This window comes from Octopus sinensis, linkage group LG1 (assembly GCF_006345805.1).
Source record: "Octopus sinensis linkage group LG1, ASM634580v1, whole genome shotgun sequence".
Classification (NCBI taxonomy): Eukaryota; Metazoa; Mollusca; class Cephalopoda; order Octopoda; family Octopodidae; genus Octopus; species Octopus sinensis.
Window position 1 is genome coordinate 140,783,546 of NC_042997.1, and position 15,355 is coordinate 140,798,900.

The window sequence follows — 15,355 nt, forward strand, 5'->3', positions numbered from 1 at the left end:
GAAGGATTCGATCTCAGCACTATATATTAACAAGCGGCATATATTTCTCGTTCATTCGGCGCTATGCAAGTGACCAGTTCACACTACTCTCGTGATCTGTCATATCCAGGTAAGTGAAAGTGGACCAGGACATTACAATACTAACAAAAAGAAAAAAAAAAAGAAAAGACCTGCGACTGTGTCTATTTATAAAAAAAAAAAACCTAAGACGTGTGTAGTAGAGCCTAACTTATGTACACTGTTATTGCGTTTGAGGGTGAGAAGTGTGTGTGTGAGTATATATAAACAAATATACGCAAGGAGTGTAATTGCTTTCTACATACACACACACACACATATATATATATATACATACATGCATGCATCCATACATACATTTCCACGCACGCACACACAACACACACACACACACACACACACACATATATATGCTCGTACACATATATGCACACGCTATATATACTTGTACATATGCATATAGGCAATCTTTCGTTATTCGTTGCATAGACAATATGCACATACACATATGTATGTATGTATGTATATATTTATACTGAAATAAACAGAGTATAATGCTTGCACATATGTGTCTCTTCCTGTCATAATTTTTCTTTTATATACAAATATGTATAATCGTCGTTTTTCTTAATCGTTTCAAAAGTGGATCAAGGGCAGAGAGTTTCGTGTATAGGCATTTATCAAACTTCTCGGCCAATAAGTCACTTTCTTCTAATTATGTAAGATCTAATTTTCCCTGCAAGTTCTGTTTGACCAAAAACTTGCACAAATATATAATTATAATCTGCATTTCTTAATGCTTGTGTTTAAAAGTTTGTCTCAGTTTTTCGTCCAGGCGTCTTTTTATGTTTGGACTCTTGTTCATTTCAGTTTGCTAAACATTCATGCTTTCTTTCTGTCTGTCTGTCTGTCTCTCTTTTTTTTTTCCTTGTTTAAAACCACACCGATCAGTATAGAGGTGGTTTTTGACAGAAATCTTTTATTATATTATAAATATATATAACGACGTAAATGTAGGCACATAAAACGAAAAAGTTTTTTGTGTTCGTGCGTGGGTGTGTATGTGGATATATGTGTGTAGGTATGTGTATGTGTCAGTGTATTATATAAATTTGTGCATGCTTCCGTGTTTGATTGACGTTTTGATTTTAATGGTTCGATATGAACCTTCGTTATCTTTTTTTCAACCTTGTGTTCCTACTCTGTGTGTTTGTGTGTGTGTGGGTATGTGTGTGTTTATATTTATTTATTCATGTATATATATTGGTAAATATATATATATACGAAGGCCTTTGTGTGTGTGTGTGTGTATGCTCTTGGCTCTGTATCTCGCATAAACACACCAGGGACATTGGCAGACACGTTTAATCATCGGACAACGTGCTTTGCAGTATTTAGTTACATACCTTTTTATATCTTGAATTCAAATCCTCTCGAAGTTTTACTTCGATATTTAACCCTTTGGGATCGATAAAGGACAACATTGGTCGAATGATACTGAGAAACGATACTGTTGGAAGCTTTTCAAATCGTTGTGATCTGCGGTCGACGCTTGATGGAAAGAATGTCTTGCAATGTATATTGGTGATGTTGAGGCTTTACGTAAGAATGATTTTCCCTTATATATTTACTATTTGATATCACGTTGAAATTAGACTAGATTTTAACATAGTATATTCTCACCTGTAGACATATTATCAACTTGCTAATCTATTGTTTGTTTGTCTATGTCTCGGTTGGTCTATGTGTTGAACTGATCTTAAAAACGGACTAGGTTCGAGCGCGAAAAGCGAAACTTAGCAATGAACTTGGCTCGTTCATCACCAACACTCTCGTCACTATCATCATCACTATAATCATCATTAATATTTAAACTATGCGGTAGATATGTTTCTATTTAAAAGTCCCAACGCTTTATCAAAACCTGCCCTAACTACATACTTCTTAACTTTTTGTTTATGACGCGATAAGAACGGCAGAATTGTTTGTTCGCTTGTTTACTTCTTAAACCCATATTAACATACATGGATCAAATCTATGATCAAAGGCATTCCAGCCATGACAATCCTGTCATATATTTAGACAATGCATTTAAGCCACAATATCTGCATTTAAAACCTCAGCGTGGCCTTCCCTTTTTAAGACGACAAGATGTGATTTGAGGGTGACTGCTATATTTTAGCAGGCTTAGTGAGAGCGTAAGAGACTCGTTTTTGCTCGAGATGTTTCTTAGTGCCAGATTTGCTCTGACTGGGCTGACGTATGGTCAAAGACGTTCTAGCAGTGACCATCCTGTCTTTTCCCAAGACAGTAAGTACATCTGGGATCCATTGTCCATTGTGTCCTTTGCTAAGACAGTAAGGTATAATTTTGGAGGACTCGCCTACTATTTCTTGCTGCCTGAACGACCACAAAGAAACCCATCATCATCATCATCATCATCACCACCACCACCACCACCATCATCATCATCACCATCATCATCATCATCATCATCATCATCATCATCACCACCATCATCATCATCATCATCATCATCATCATCATCATCATCATCATCATTGTCATCATCATTTTCATGTCGATATTTCCATAATTGCATGTGTCAGACAGGATTTGTTAAGGCAGATCTTCTATAGCCAGATGACTTTCCTGTTGTAATATTTATCCATCGACCACAACTACGATTTCCCTCAGTTCAACAGGTTTTCACAAGCACAGCGTATCGTCCAATGATTGAAGGTTGCTTTTAATGGGCCAATTACACAACATTGGCATCAGCCACAACTACAATCTCACTTGGCTCGATAAGTCTTCTCAAGTATGGTATATCTGTAATGGTCTCTATATATACACATATATACGACGGGTTAGGGTATGTGTTTATATATATATATAATATATATGTATGTGTGTATATATATATATAATATATATATATATATATATTTCAAAATGTAACCACATGCGAATCATTGGCGATTTTCTTCCCTTCTATTGGACTTTCCTCTGTTTCCCAAGAAGAGTGCTTGAAACATTAAACCATTTTTCAAAGATCATGCTTCATCACCTCATCCCCTGTCTTCATGGGTCTGCCTCTTCCACAGGTTTCCTCCTTTATTACAGTGCAACACTTCTTCATACAGCTGCCCTCATCCATACACTCATCCACACACACACGCACACACATATACATATATAGATAGATATATATACTCTCTTTACTCTTTACTCTTTTACTTGTTTCAGACATTTGACTGTGGCCATGCTAGAGCACCGCTTTTAGTCGAGCAAATCAACCCTAGGATTTATTCTTTGTAAGCCTAGTACTTATTCTATCGGTCTCTTTTGCCGAACCACTAAGTTACGGGGACGTAAACACACCAGCATTGGTTGTCAAGCGATGTTGAGGGGACAAGCACAGACACACAAACATATACACACATACATACATATCATCATCATCATCATCATCATTTAGCATCCGTTTTATATATATATATATATATACATACACATATATACGATGGGTTAGGGTATGTGTTTATATATATATATATGTATGTGTGTATATATATATATATATATATTTCAAAATGTAACCACATGCGAATCATTGGCGATTTTCTTCCCTTCTATTGGACTTTCTTCTGTTTCCCAAGAAGAGTGCTTGAAACATAAAACCATTTTTCATTTCTTTCCTGAGCATCTGGTAATACATTACATGTACCATGCCCTCATTTTGTTGTTTTTTTGTGTTTGTTCTTTCTGGGATTTACTATATTTATATATATATACATATATGTATGTGTGTTTGTATATATATATATATATATATATATATATATATACATATATATAAATACCAAGTAAGTTATGGGTATAATAATCCCTCAAAATGAATACTGTTGGAAAAATGGTGATAATATGGATGGATTCATCGCTAAAGGATATACCCTTACCCTAATATCTGAAACTGATGAACCAACTAAATCGTTTCTCCATTTTCTTATTTGTATTATAAATTAATGGTAAATTATTTCTTTATCTTCACCCAATAAAATACAATAAATAAGTTAATTGCATTGCAATTAAAAACATTTGTATTTTAAGAATTTGGGTATTATACCAACAGTATATTGGATAAATATTATCCCTTAGTGGGTTGGATTCATAACCCTTAACTTGCTGTTATAAAATTAATTATATGAGGAATATTTATTGCTAATACTTGTATGTGTATGAATTATCTATGCAATATTTGGAGTATTGCTAGTATAAGTGAATATATTTAAGTATAGTATAATAATCCCTCAAAATGAATACCGTTGGAAAAATGGAGATAATATGGATGGATTCATCACTAAAGGATATACCCATACCCTAGTATCCGAAAGCTGATGAACCAACTAAATTGTTTCTTCATTTTCTTATTTGTATTATATATATATATATATTATATATATATATATTATTATATATATATATGTATGTGTATATATGTGTATATATATATATATTATATATATATAATATATATATATATATGTTTTTGTATATATGTATATATATATATATATATATATATATATTATATATATATAATGTATGTGTATATATGCGTGTATATATATATATATATGTAATGTATGTGTGTGTATATATATATACTGCTGATACCCACTTCGGTCATGACTGACCACAGGATTGCACCTAGAAAGTTACCCTCCTAGGCACAAGTCCGGGCAAGGTTGTTTATGGAAGACTAGCAGTCACCCATGCATACTGGCCTCCCCTCTCCATGCCACCAGTGTTATCCAAGGGAAAGGCAAAGGCCGATACAGCTTGGTACCTGTGATGTCACAACTCATTTCTACAGCTGAGTGAACTGGAGCAACGAGTGTCTTACTCAAGAACACAACATGCAACCTGGTCCGGGATTTGAACTCACAACCTCACAATTGTAAGCTTGATGCTCTAACCACTGACCCATGGATATATATATATGTATGTATGTATATCTGTGTGTATATATGAATGTATGTATATATATCTGTGTTTTTATATGAATGTATGTATATATATGTGTATATATATATATGCTTATGTATATATATATGTTTATGTATGTATGCATATATATATATGTTTTTGTATATATGTATATATATATATATATATATATATATATATATATATATGCATATATTGATTATGTATATATATGTATATATATATATATATATGTGTGTATATATATATATATGTATGTTTGTATATGTTTGTATCCCTGTAACTTAATGATTCTGTAAAAAAATATGTATCAGGCTTTAAAAAAATTTAAGTACTGAGCTTGATTAATTCAACAATAAATTCTCCAAGCAGGAGCCCCAGCATAGCCATGGTCTAATCACTGAAACAAGAAAAAATAGAAGGTATATATGTATGTATATATATAGGCACAGGAGTGACTGTGTGGTATGTAGCTTGCTTACAGACTACATGGTTCCAGGTTCAGTCCCATTGCGTGGCACCTTGGGCAAGTGTCTTCTGCTTATAGCCTCAGAACGGCCAAAGCCTTGTGAGTGGATTTGGTAGACGGAAACTGAAAGAAGCCCGTCATATATGTATATATGTATGTATGTGTGTGTATATATGTTTGTGTGTTTGTGTTTGTTCCCCACCAACATCGCTTGACAACCGATGCTGGTGTGTCTACATCCTTGTAACTTAGTGGTTTGGCAAAAGAGACCAATAGAATAAGCACTAAGCTTATGAAGAATAAGTTCTGGGGTTGATTTGCATGTCTAAAGGCGGTGCTCCAGCATGGCTGCAGTCAAATGACTGAAACAAATAGAGAAATAAAAGAATACCTTTCAGTCCCTCAGTACTCTAGTAGAGGGGTCTTGCGCTGCCTGTTACTTAATGACCTCACTGCTGCTAGTGCCATGTAAAAAGCACCCAGTCCATTCAGTAGTGGTTGGCATCAGGAAGTGCATCCAGCTGTAGAAACCATGCCAAAGTAGACAGTAGAACTTGATGTGGTCTCCTGACTTGCCTCTTCCTACCAAACCATCCTACACACACAAAATGATGATGATGATGATGATGATGATGATGATGATGATGTATACACACATACACACACACACAAATATTTGTATATAAATACACACACACATATATATTCTCATACATATACACATACATGCACACACACACACACACACACACACACACACACACACACACACACACACACACACAATGAGTTTCCATGTATTTTTCAGTGTTAGCATATGTCGGAAAACTTATGTTAATTGATTCTACAGATAGAGTTTTAATCTTTCCTGTTTGCAAAGTCCTGTTTTTACACCAACCAGTTTTCTAAAGTGATAATTTGTGTCCTGTTTTTTTAATTATTTTTATTATCATTTGTTTTGTTTTTATTTTAAAATTTGGTATGCTGAATAATGCATTCTCTGAGTATTTTGCATAAAAGCTATGACATATTTTTTTTACTGCAATTTGATTCTATAAGAATTAACCTTTCTCAAAATGCATCACTTGTGCATTTGCAAGAAGTTGCACTCACATAAGAATTTCATGACTCGAAAACTTTGTGAGCTCTAATTTATTATATATAGTTCGAATGTTTGCTACTACCACCGAGATCTACACCTGCGGTTGGCTTCACCTGGGCTCGTGCTATAAGACAAAGGTGAGAAAATATTTAGTTTTTCTCATGTTGAAATTATTTTTTTAGCTAGTTGAAACATAATTGCTGTACTTTGCACAAGAGGTCACAGGAAAAGAATGTTGATTAAATGCTTTTAATTTTGTTGTTGTTCTTGCCATTCAGCTCCAGGCCAGCTTATATCAAAGGCATCTCATCTGTGATCATCCCTTGTTTTTGTACATCCAATCTGTCCTTCCTTCCTTAAGACAATAAGATGTAATATGAGAGAGGTTTGGCTGATATTTCTAACAGGTTGAGCTATGGCTAGAGTTTCCCTTGTTGGCTTATTGTGACATAAATAAAATTCAGAGCTGCTACCTAGAAACTATGTTAACTGAATAAGCTAAGGTAGTTGTTTGACCTAATTTCTATTGAAATATCAGTGAAAGAGTTTTCAGGGCACAGACACAGCTGCGTGATTAAGACTCTTGTTTTGCAACCACATGGTTTCAGGTTCATTCCTTGGACAAGTATCTTCTACAATAGCCTTGAGTCAACCAATGCTTTGTGAGTGAATTTCTTTGTTTGATGGAAAGTTTATGCAAGCTTAATGTACATATGTATGTATGTGTCTTTCTGTATGTGTTATTCCCCCACCAAATAGTGTTAGTTTGCTTGCATCCCTGTAACTTAGCAGCTTGGCAATAGAGAGTGATAGAATAAGTGCCATACTTAAAAATAAGTACTAGAACTGATTTGTTTGACTAAAGCCATCAATTTGGTCCTTAGTATGGCTGCAGTCCATTGACAGAAACAAGTACATGATAAAAGGACAAGTGAATGCCAACTTCAAGATTGATGAGACTAAACCACTTGCTACAGAGAACAATTGGAACTAGTTACTATATTTAAAAGTACCTTCCATCTTTCACATATAGAATAAAGAAAAACTCAGCTACATCATTACATATTGGTTCCAAATTTTGGTACAAGACCAGTAATTTCTGAGGAAGAGTAAGTCAGTTACACTGATCCCCAGTATTCAGCTGGTACTTACTTTATTGATTCCATAAGAATGAAAAGCAAACTCAACACTGGTGGAATTTGAACTCATAGTGTAAGTTGGATGAGATACTGCTAAGCATTTTGCCTGGTGTGTCAACGATTCTGCCAGCTTGCCATAGTAAAACTAACTTAGCATCATCAGTCTTTAGTCTCTGTCATTAGTGTGTTTGGTAACAACAAAACATTTGATTCATCATTATCATGGTTTTGACATCCACTTTATATGCTTGCATGGGTGGACAGAGTTTTATTGTGGCAGATTTTCTACAGCCAAATGCCCTTCCTGTCACCAACTGTCACCTGTTTTCAAACATGGTAATATTTTCCCATGGCCAGATAGGATTCAGCAGAATATTGGAAATGGATGACTCTGCTTGTATGACAGTGACACTCATTTACAACTATCAAGGGATGTCAAAACATGGTAGCACAAACTCACATATACACATGTGCATCTATATGACAGGTGATGTCAAGGTAGTGCATACACACATGTGTACATATATACATTCACACACTCACTGACACACACATACACACACACACACTCACACACAGTTGCATATATATGATGGGCTTCTTCCAGATTCTATTCAGCAAATCCACTCACAAAGCTGTGATTGGCATGGAACTGTATAAGAAGGCACTTACCCAAGATGTCATGCAGTGAGAGTGGACCTGAAACCATGAGGCTGGGAAACAAACTTCTTAACTATTCCACCATGGATGTACCTATCCACACTCATTACACATCAAAAGCTTTGTCTTGATCGTCTCTGTCATTAACATCAAATTTCTCTTGATTTAGAGGTGTTAGACACTTTGCAAATGGAATGCCTTTGCTGGATCCTTGAAGTATTTCAGTTTGATTGTCTTTGGAATGACCATATTGAATGAGCGTGCTTTTGCTAGCTATTTCTGGAATAGTTCAGAAATAGTTTAGAAAAGCAAACAATAACAGCAATAAACAGAATCAGTTATTAAGCTGTGTGTGGAAAAGGTGACGGTATTAACATTTTGAGCTAAAGCCCTTTATCAAGACAGAAATTGAAATATAGTGAGCAAACAGTGAGAGAAAAATTTACACTCCTCTCTCTTTGACTGAGTAACTATGTGTTTCCTCTGCAGCGAAACACCTGTTTCTGTCCCTCTGTCACACTCTAACTTTTCATCATCTGGCATAAGATCACCTCTGCCAATGCCATGTTCCCTCTCAAAGCATCTTTGTCTTGCAAGTTATTTGGTGACCCTGTCAGTGCTGGTGCCATGTCAAAAGTGTCCAGTCCACACTATAAAGTCATTGGCATTTGGAAGGGTATCCAGTTGTAAAAAAAAACCATGCCAAAATTGGCCTCATCTATGCTGATGGCACATAAAAAAAGCACTGAGTCCAATTTGTGGAGTAGTTGGTGTTAGGAAGGGCATCCAGCCATAAAAAAACCATGCCAAAACATACAGAGAAGCATAGTGCAGTCTTCTGTCTAGCCAACTCCTGTCAAAACGTCCAACCCATGCCAACATGGAAAGCAGATGTTAAATGATGATGATGATGATAACGACGTCGTTTGTAAGTCATTAATAAAGGATAATGGTAATGGGAGTGTGGTTTCTAGTGATGGAGGAGAGTAGAGAAGGATGATGAGTAACTATGGTCAAGTGTGAAAGGAAAAAGAAAGTGTGTGTGTGTGTGTGTATTGAGGGTGCGAGTGATGGCAGAACAGCTGCAAGCAGTGATGTTAAGTATGTGTGTGTATCAAAGTATCAGTGTGAGTGTGGTATTTTGTATGTGTGAGAGCAGGTGATTTGAATGAATAACTGTAGATAGTTGTGACAAGTGTGTGTGTGTGTAAGTGTGGCAGTATGTATGTGCAAATAAGTGGCTCGAAAGTTGAATGAGAAAGCTTGTTTGTAGATGACATTGACATTGTATATGTGTGTGTGAATAGGTTAGTAAAAGTAATGAATACTGTGAGTATGTGTAAGTTGTGTGTGTACATGTGTGTGTGTGGTAGGGAAGAAAAGGAGATGAGAATATGTTAGACGGATACTAGTTGAATACCAATTCGAACAAGACTGGACATTGACCCCAATTTGAAAATTATTCATTATTCATTATTCATTATTCATATTGGGTCATCTTGAAGGAGAAGTTGACAAAGAGCAAAATGATATCAGGAGTGGTCAGTGGCTTTAAAATGACATGAAACAGGAGTAGATGCTCCAGTGTCCTTGCATCACACATCAAACAGACTGCTGTCTGAACCAATTAGTCAGCTTGTGACAAGTCTCGTTTGTATACCGGACACTATAAAGCTGGCATTTTATACAATAAATTGCATTCTTGAAAGTGTAAATGAAATAGTCAGTGTCTTTGAAAGCGGACTTAGAACTATGCAGGGTAGTGACCTTATAGACAAAAGAACAGATACTCACAAACAGTTATTTCACTGTTATGATCATATGAATCATCATCTTCATCATCATCATCATTGTCATCGTTGTCGTCGTCATCATCATCATCATCATCATCATCATCATTGTCATCGTCATCATCATCATCATCACCATCATCATCACCATCATCATCATCATCATTATTGTTGTCATCATCACCATCATTGTTTAACATCCACTTTTCCATGCTTGCATGGATCATATGAAATTTGTTGTGGCAAATTTTTCTATGGCCAAATGCCTTCTTGTCACTAAACTTCTGTTTCCTAGCAGTGTAAGATTTTTTCATGGCTTGACATATATTTTTGTGGAAGATTGGAAATAAACAACATTGCTTGTATGATGGTAATTCCTTGTTTACAACTACCTCATGATGTCAAGATAGTGTACATACACATATATGATGGGCTTCATTCAGTCTCCATCTACCAAATCCATTTACAAGATATTAGTGAATTTGGGATCATAGTATAAAACACTTACCTAAGGTGTTATGTAGGGGAACTGAACCCACATGGTTGGGAGGCAAACTTCTCAACCACTCCTTCTCACCCTGCCTTCTCTTGACTCATTGGAGCACCGTGGATGTGACAGCTGGAAGGGAGAGGGCTGCACCAACAGTTGGATGCAACAGCTTATTTTCAGCTGAGTTAGCTAATGATGTACTTTGCTGAAGGACACAATGCACTGCATGCTCTGGGAATCAAACCTATGACCTTATGATCATGAACTCAGCATGCTTACCACTAGGCCATGCACCTTCACCAAAGCATATACAATTAATATATATGAAGGGATGCAGGAAAGTTCCTGGCTTTGGGTAAAAGAAAATACAGAAGGATCAGTTAATTATGATTTTATTCAACATATTCTGCTCTCAGATTCACACACTTATTGCAGTGATCCTTCAGTTCTTCTAAGCCCTGTAAAAGAACTCAGAAGATTGGGCCTCCAACCAGGCCTTTCACAATACCCTTAAAGCCAGAAACTTTTCAGTATAGGCAGCAAGCTGGCAGAAACATTAGCACGCCGGTCGAAATCCTTAGCTGTATTTCGTCTGCCGATACGTTCTGAGTTCAAATTCTGCCGAGGTCGACTTTGCCTTTCATCCTTTTGGGGTAGATAAATTAAGTACCAGTTATGCACTGGGGTCGATATAATCAACTTAATCCCTTTGTCTGTCCTTGTTTGTCCCCTCTATGTTTAGCCCCTTGTGGGCAATAAAGAAATAAGAAACTTTTCAGTACTCCTTGTATGCAGTTTTGCACCTCTTTCTGAAACTTGCTTTCAATTCTTTATTTGTTATATTCAGTAAAACATCATCATTATTGTTCGACCGTGGTCGAGACAATGGAATTTACCATGCTATGCCAGACTTCACGGTCCATCATAGCATTACAGAGGTCCTGTTGCTGGATGCCTGTATCCCTGGAGATTACATCAGAGTAGGAGAGTGTGCGCCCTCTGGTATTGCAAGTAGATGGCTTCCAGAGGTGAAGAGTAGAAATTGCCTCGTTTTCAGCTCTACAACAATGTCCAGCAAACTGGACTCTCTTCTTTAGTACTTGGTTGTACAATGCTTTCCAATGTGTGTAGTAGTGGCGTGCACACACATTATTAGCCATTTGAAAAGACTATGACAATTAACTGCACCAGGGTTCCTCTTCCCCAGGGAACCAGTTCAGTAAATACAGTTTTATGCCTCCACATAATTTGTCAACCTCTGTCTCCTATGACTCTCATTAGCAAAATTATATCACTAACCATCAGTATTTGGTAGAAATTACTACAAGTTTAGAAGATTGTGATGTCTCAGATACATGATTCTAAAAAAAAAGTTCATTTTATATTTATTGTTGTTATTGTTGTTGTTTCTGCTGTTGCATGTGAAGTAGTGCTTCTCTTATTGCACTCTGAAAAAAACCATTCCCTGGAGACTTCTAAAGACATCTGTGCTGAACAGCTTTAGATAATGTGAGATTTAAATATTCCATATGGACTGATGAAAGAGGGAAATATGTAGAAAATGGCATACAGAGAAAGAGAGATGGGGAGAGTGAGAAAGGGAAAGAGAGAGAGAGAGAGAGAGAGAGGGGCGAACAGAAAGAACAGAATTAGAGCAGGAGGGAGAAAGAATGTGAAGGGCTGTAAAGTAAATTGTTGCACATACACACACACACATACACACACACACACACATATACACACACATACACACACATATATAATATATATATATACACACATAGATAGATAGATAGATAGATAGATAGAGAGAGAGAGAGAGAGATAGAGAGAGAGAGAGAGAGAGGGAGAGAGAGAGAGAGAAGTTGAAAGTGAGCTATAAAAAGGCTGAAACTAAACTATATTCCAATATTGAAAACACCTGACAGTATCATTGTGGCTTTGTTCTTAGTTAAGAATGAAATGAAATTTGTGAAACTAGACAAATTCCACTTGATTAATTAAGTTTACTAATTTTGATCTATTAGGTAAACTAGTTAATTGCATAGAGATATGTATAAGGAATGGCTGTTGAAGTCACCCACTCAGATTTTATCTCTTGTCTTAGATACATGTTGATATCTTCTGCATAATCTTTATTTAATTATATCTTAGCCATTCTGTTATCTGTTTCAAAGCTGTATCTGTTTCAAATGAATGTGATCTGCTTTAAGCATTTAATTGTTTGATTGTATGATATGGAGTAAATCTTCATAGTAAAACATCCTCCCAGAAGGAACCCTTTGGTTCTGGCTTACAGAAAAGTTAAGAATGGACGGGGATTTGAAGTAAAGCTCAATTTTGCTAGTAACATCTCTATTTTTTTGTTTTTGTATTTGTAACTTATATACTTTTTATTTGAAGCAGTGGAACAGAGCCATAAACTTCCAAATCCCTTGTTGACTAGTTGATGGAGATTGATTTAATCAGGTTAATATAATTAATTTTCAATGATATATAAGCATGGCTGGGCAGTTAGGAAGTTTGCTTTGCAGCCATGTGGTTTCCAATTCAATCCTACTAGGTGGCACCTTGGGGAATTGTCTTCTACTGTAGTCCCAGGCTGACAAATACTTTGTAAGTGAAGTAGGTAGATTGAAATTGTGTGGAAACCTGTCATGGACATTTATATCTTTCTATATATATAAAGCTGGAGTTGTCTGTGTATGGCAGGTTTGGTAGCCTTCAACTAACACTATCTCCTCCGAGACCCTGCAGCACAAGTTGACCAAAATTGAGAGTATGATAGAAGAAGGCTTGCTCTTACTTCCGTAGAAGAAAAAATTCAAATCGGACCATGTTAACGCCAAAAATTATTTACATCAAAAAGGTGCTGTTTTCTATGAAAATCCCTATTTTTTATGATTTTTTGACTGCAGTGTTGCCATTTTTCGGTGTATTTCAACCAAAAAAATGTTCACTTAAAGAGAATAACAAGCTACATAATGCAAAATTTTTACTTTTCGAAAATTCCAATTCTAAAGGGTCAAAACAAACCCGTGCAATGCTGGGCGATACTGCTAGTATATATATATATGTTAGACATAAGTTTCATAAACTACAAAATATAAATATCTACACTACCACATTTGAAACATACCTGTCATAACTCTTTATCTCAATTTGAATGTACGTGAACGTATTTAGAATGCCCAAACTTACTTCTGAAAATGTGCTAAGCACTGATGCTGATTATAGTTTAATCAATAAGCATGGGAGCGAGGTAAATGCAGTAAAAATAGAGGGGTCAGAGGGGCCCCATTTAAGCAGCCTTTCAGAAATTGAACCTCCTTACAATACTCCCTGGGAGTTCATGGTATGAAATTCATTGTCTTGCTCTGATTTGGTCGCCAATGCCATATATTCAGTTTAAAATGCAGTAAAAATATGGGGATCATTGGGGCCCCAATTAGGTAGCCCTTAAAAAAAATAGACCCCCCCCCCATCCCTTAGGACATTCCCTGGGATTAGGGAAATTGCTGGTTTGAGTTTCATTGTCCTTGCACCAATGGTCTAGGAGGAGTTAATGAACATAAAAACGTAACAGACAGAAAAACATCACTCAAATTTATAACAGGATATGTATGTATGTATGTATGTATGTATGTATGTATGTATGTATGTATGTATGTATGTATGTATGTATGTATGTATTATGTATGTATGTATTTATGTATGTATGTATTATGTATGTATGTATGTATGTATGTATGTATGTATGTATGTATGTATGTATGTATGTATGTATGTATGTATGTATGTATGTATGTATGTATTTATGTATGTATGTATGTATGTATTTATGTATGTATGTATTTATGTATGTATGTATTTATGTATGTATGTATGTATGTATGTATGTATGTATGTATGTATGTATGTATGTATGTATGTATGTATGTGTGTGTGTGTGTGTATATATGTGTGTGAGCATATATGTATGTGTGTGTGTTTGTGCTTGTCTCTCCTCATTGCTTGACTATTGGTATTGGTTTTTGCTTACATTCCTGTAACTTAGCAATTTGGTAAAAGAGACCAATAGAATAAGTATTAGACTTTGAAAAAAATAAGATCTGGGGTTGGTTTGTTTGATTAAACCTTTCAGTGTCTGGTGCTTTAGAATGGTCACTGTCCGATGACTGGAAAGAAGTGAAAGTTAAAAGATTTATATTGAACATAGTATAATTCAGTTTATGAAGGATCCAGAAATAGTCATAGCACAATTGATCCATGATAAAGTAGACCTAGGTGAGGTGTAGTGTGGCTATGTGCCTAGAACAGGGGTGGGCAATTGTTTTGGCTTGGAGCCACTTTGAGAAGGCTGTGGTTTGTGGAGGGCCACACCTATAACTGATCGTATTCCTTACTTAACATTACTTTTCATTTAATGTACAGTGTAAATTACATAATAATAATAATAATAATAAATAAAGCTAAAATAATAGTGTACTCAGAAAAGGTTTCATTAAATTTATTTATGTGCAAATTACACATCAGCCAGCACAAGTAATTTAATGAGACAAATGAATGTTGAATGCTTCCACAGGCCACATAAAACTCTGTGGCAGCCTGTGGGCTGTAAATTGCCCATCCCTGACCTAGAAGAAATATCACTGAAAAGCTTGCCAACATGTA

The 15,355-nt window shown here is 35.7% G+C and overlaps 1 protein-coding gene across 4 annotated transcripts in view; it reads left to right on the top strand.

The window, feature by feature from the left end:
* LOC115210661 (paladin) overlaps positions 1-15,355 on the top strand; it is a 137,032-nt gene that overhangs the window by 38,562 nt on the left and 83,115 nt on the right. The window contains exon 1 of one of the 4 annotated variants that reach the window (XM_036505411.1): positions 1-109. This exon is cut by the window's left edge and continues 19 nt beyond it. The exons of 2 other annotated variants lie outside the window; for them this stretch is intronic. The gene's annotated coding sequence lies outside the window, so the exon portion shown is untranslated. Of the gene's footprint in view, positions 110-1,444; positions 1,621-15,355 lie in introns of those variants that run through there. One more of the 4 variants, XM_036505415.1, reaches the window with a different exon arrangement.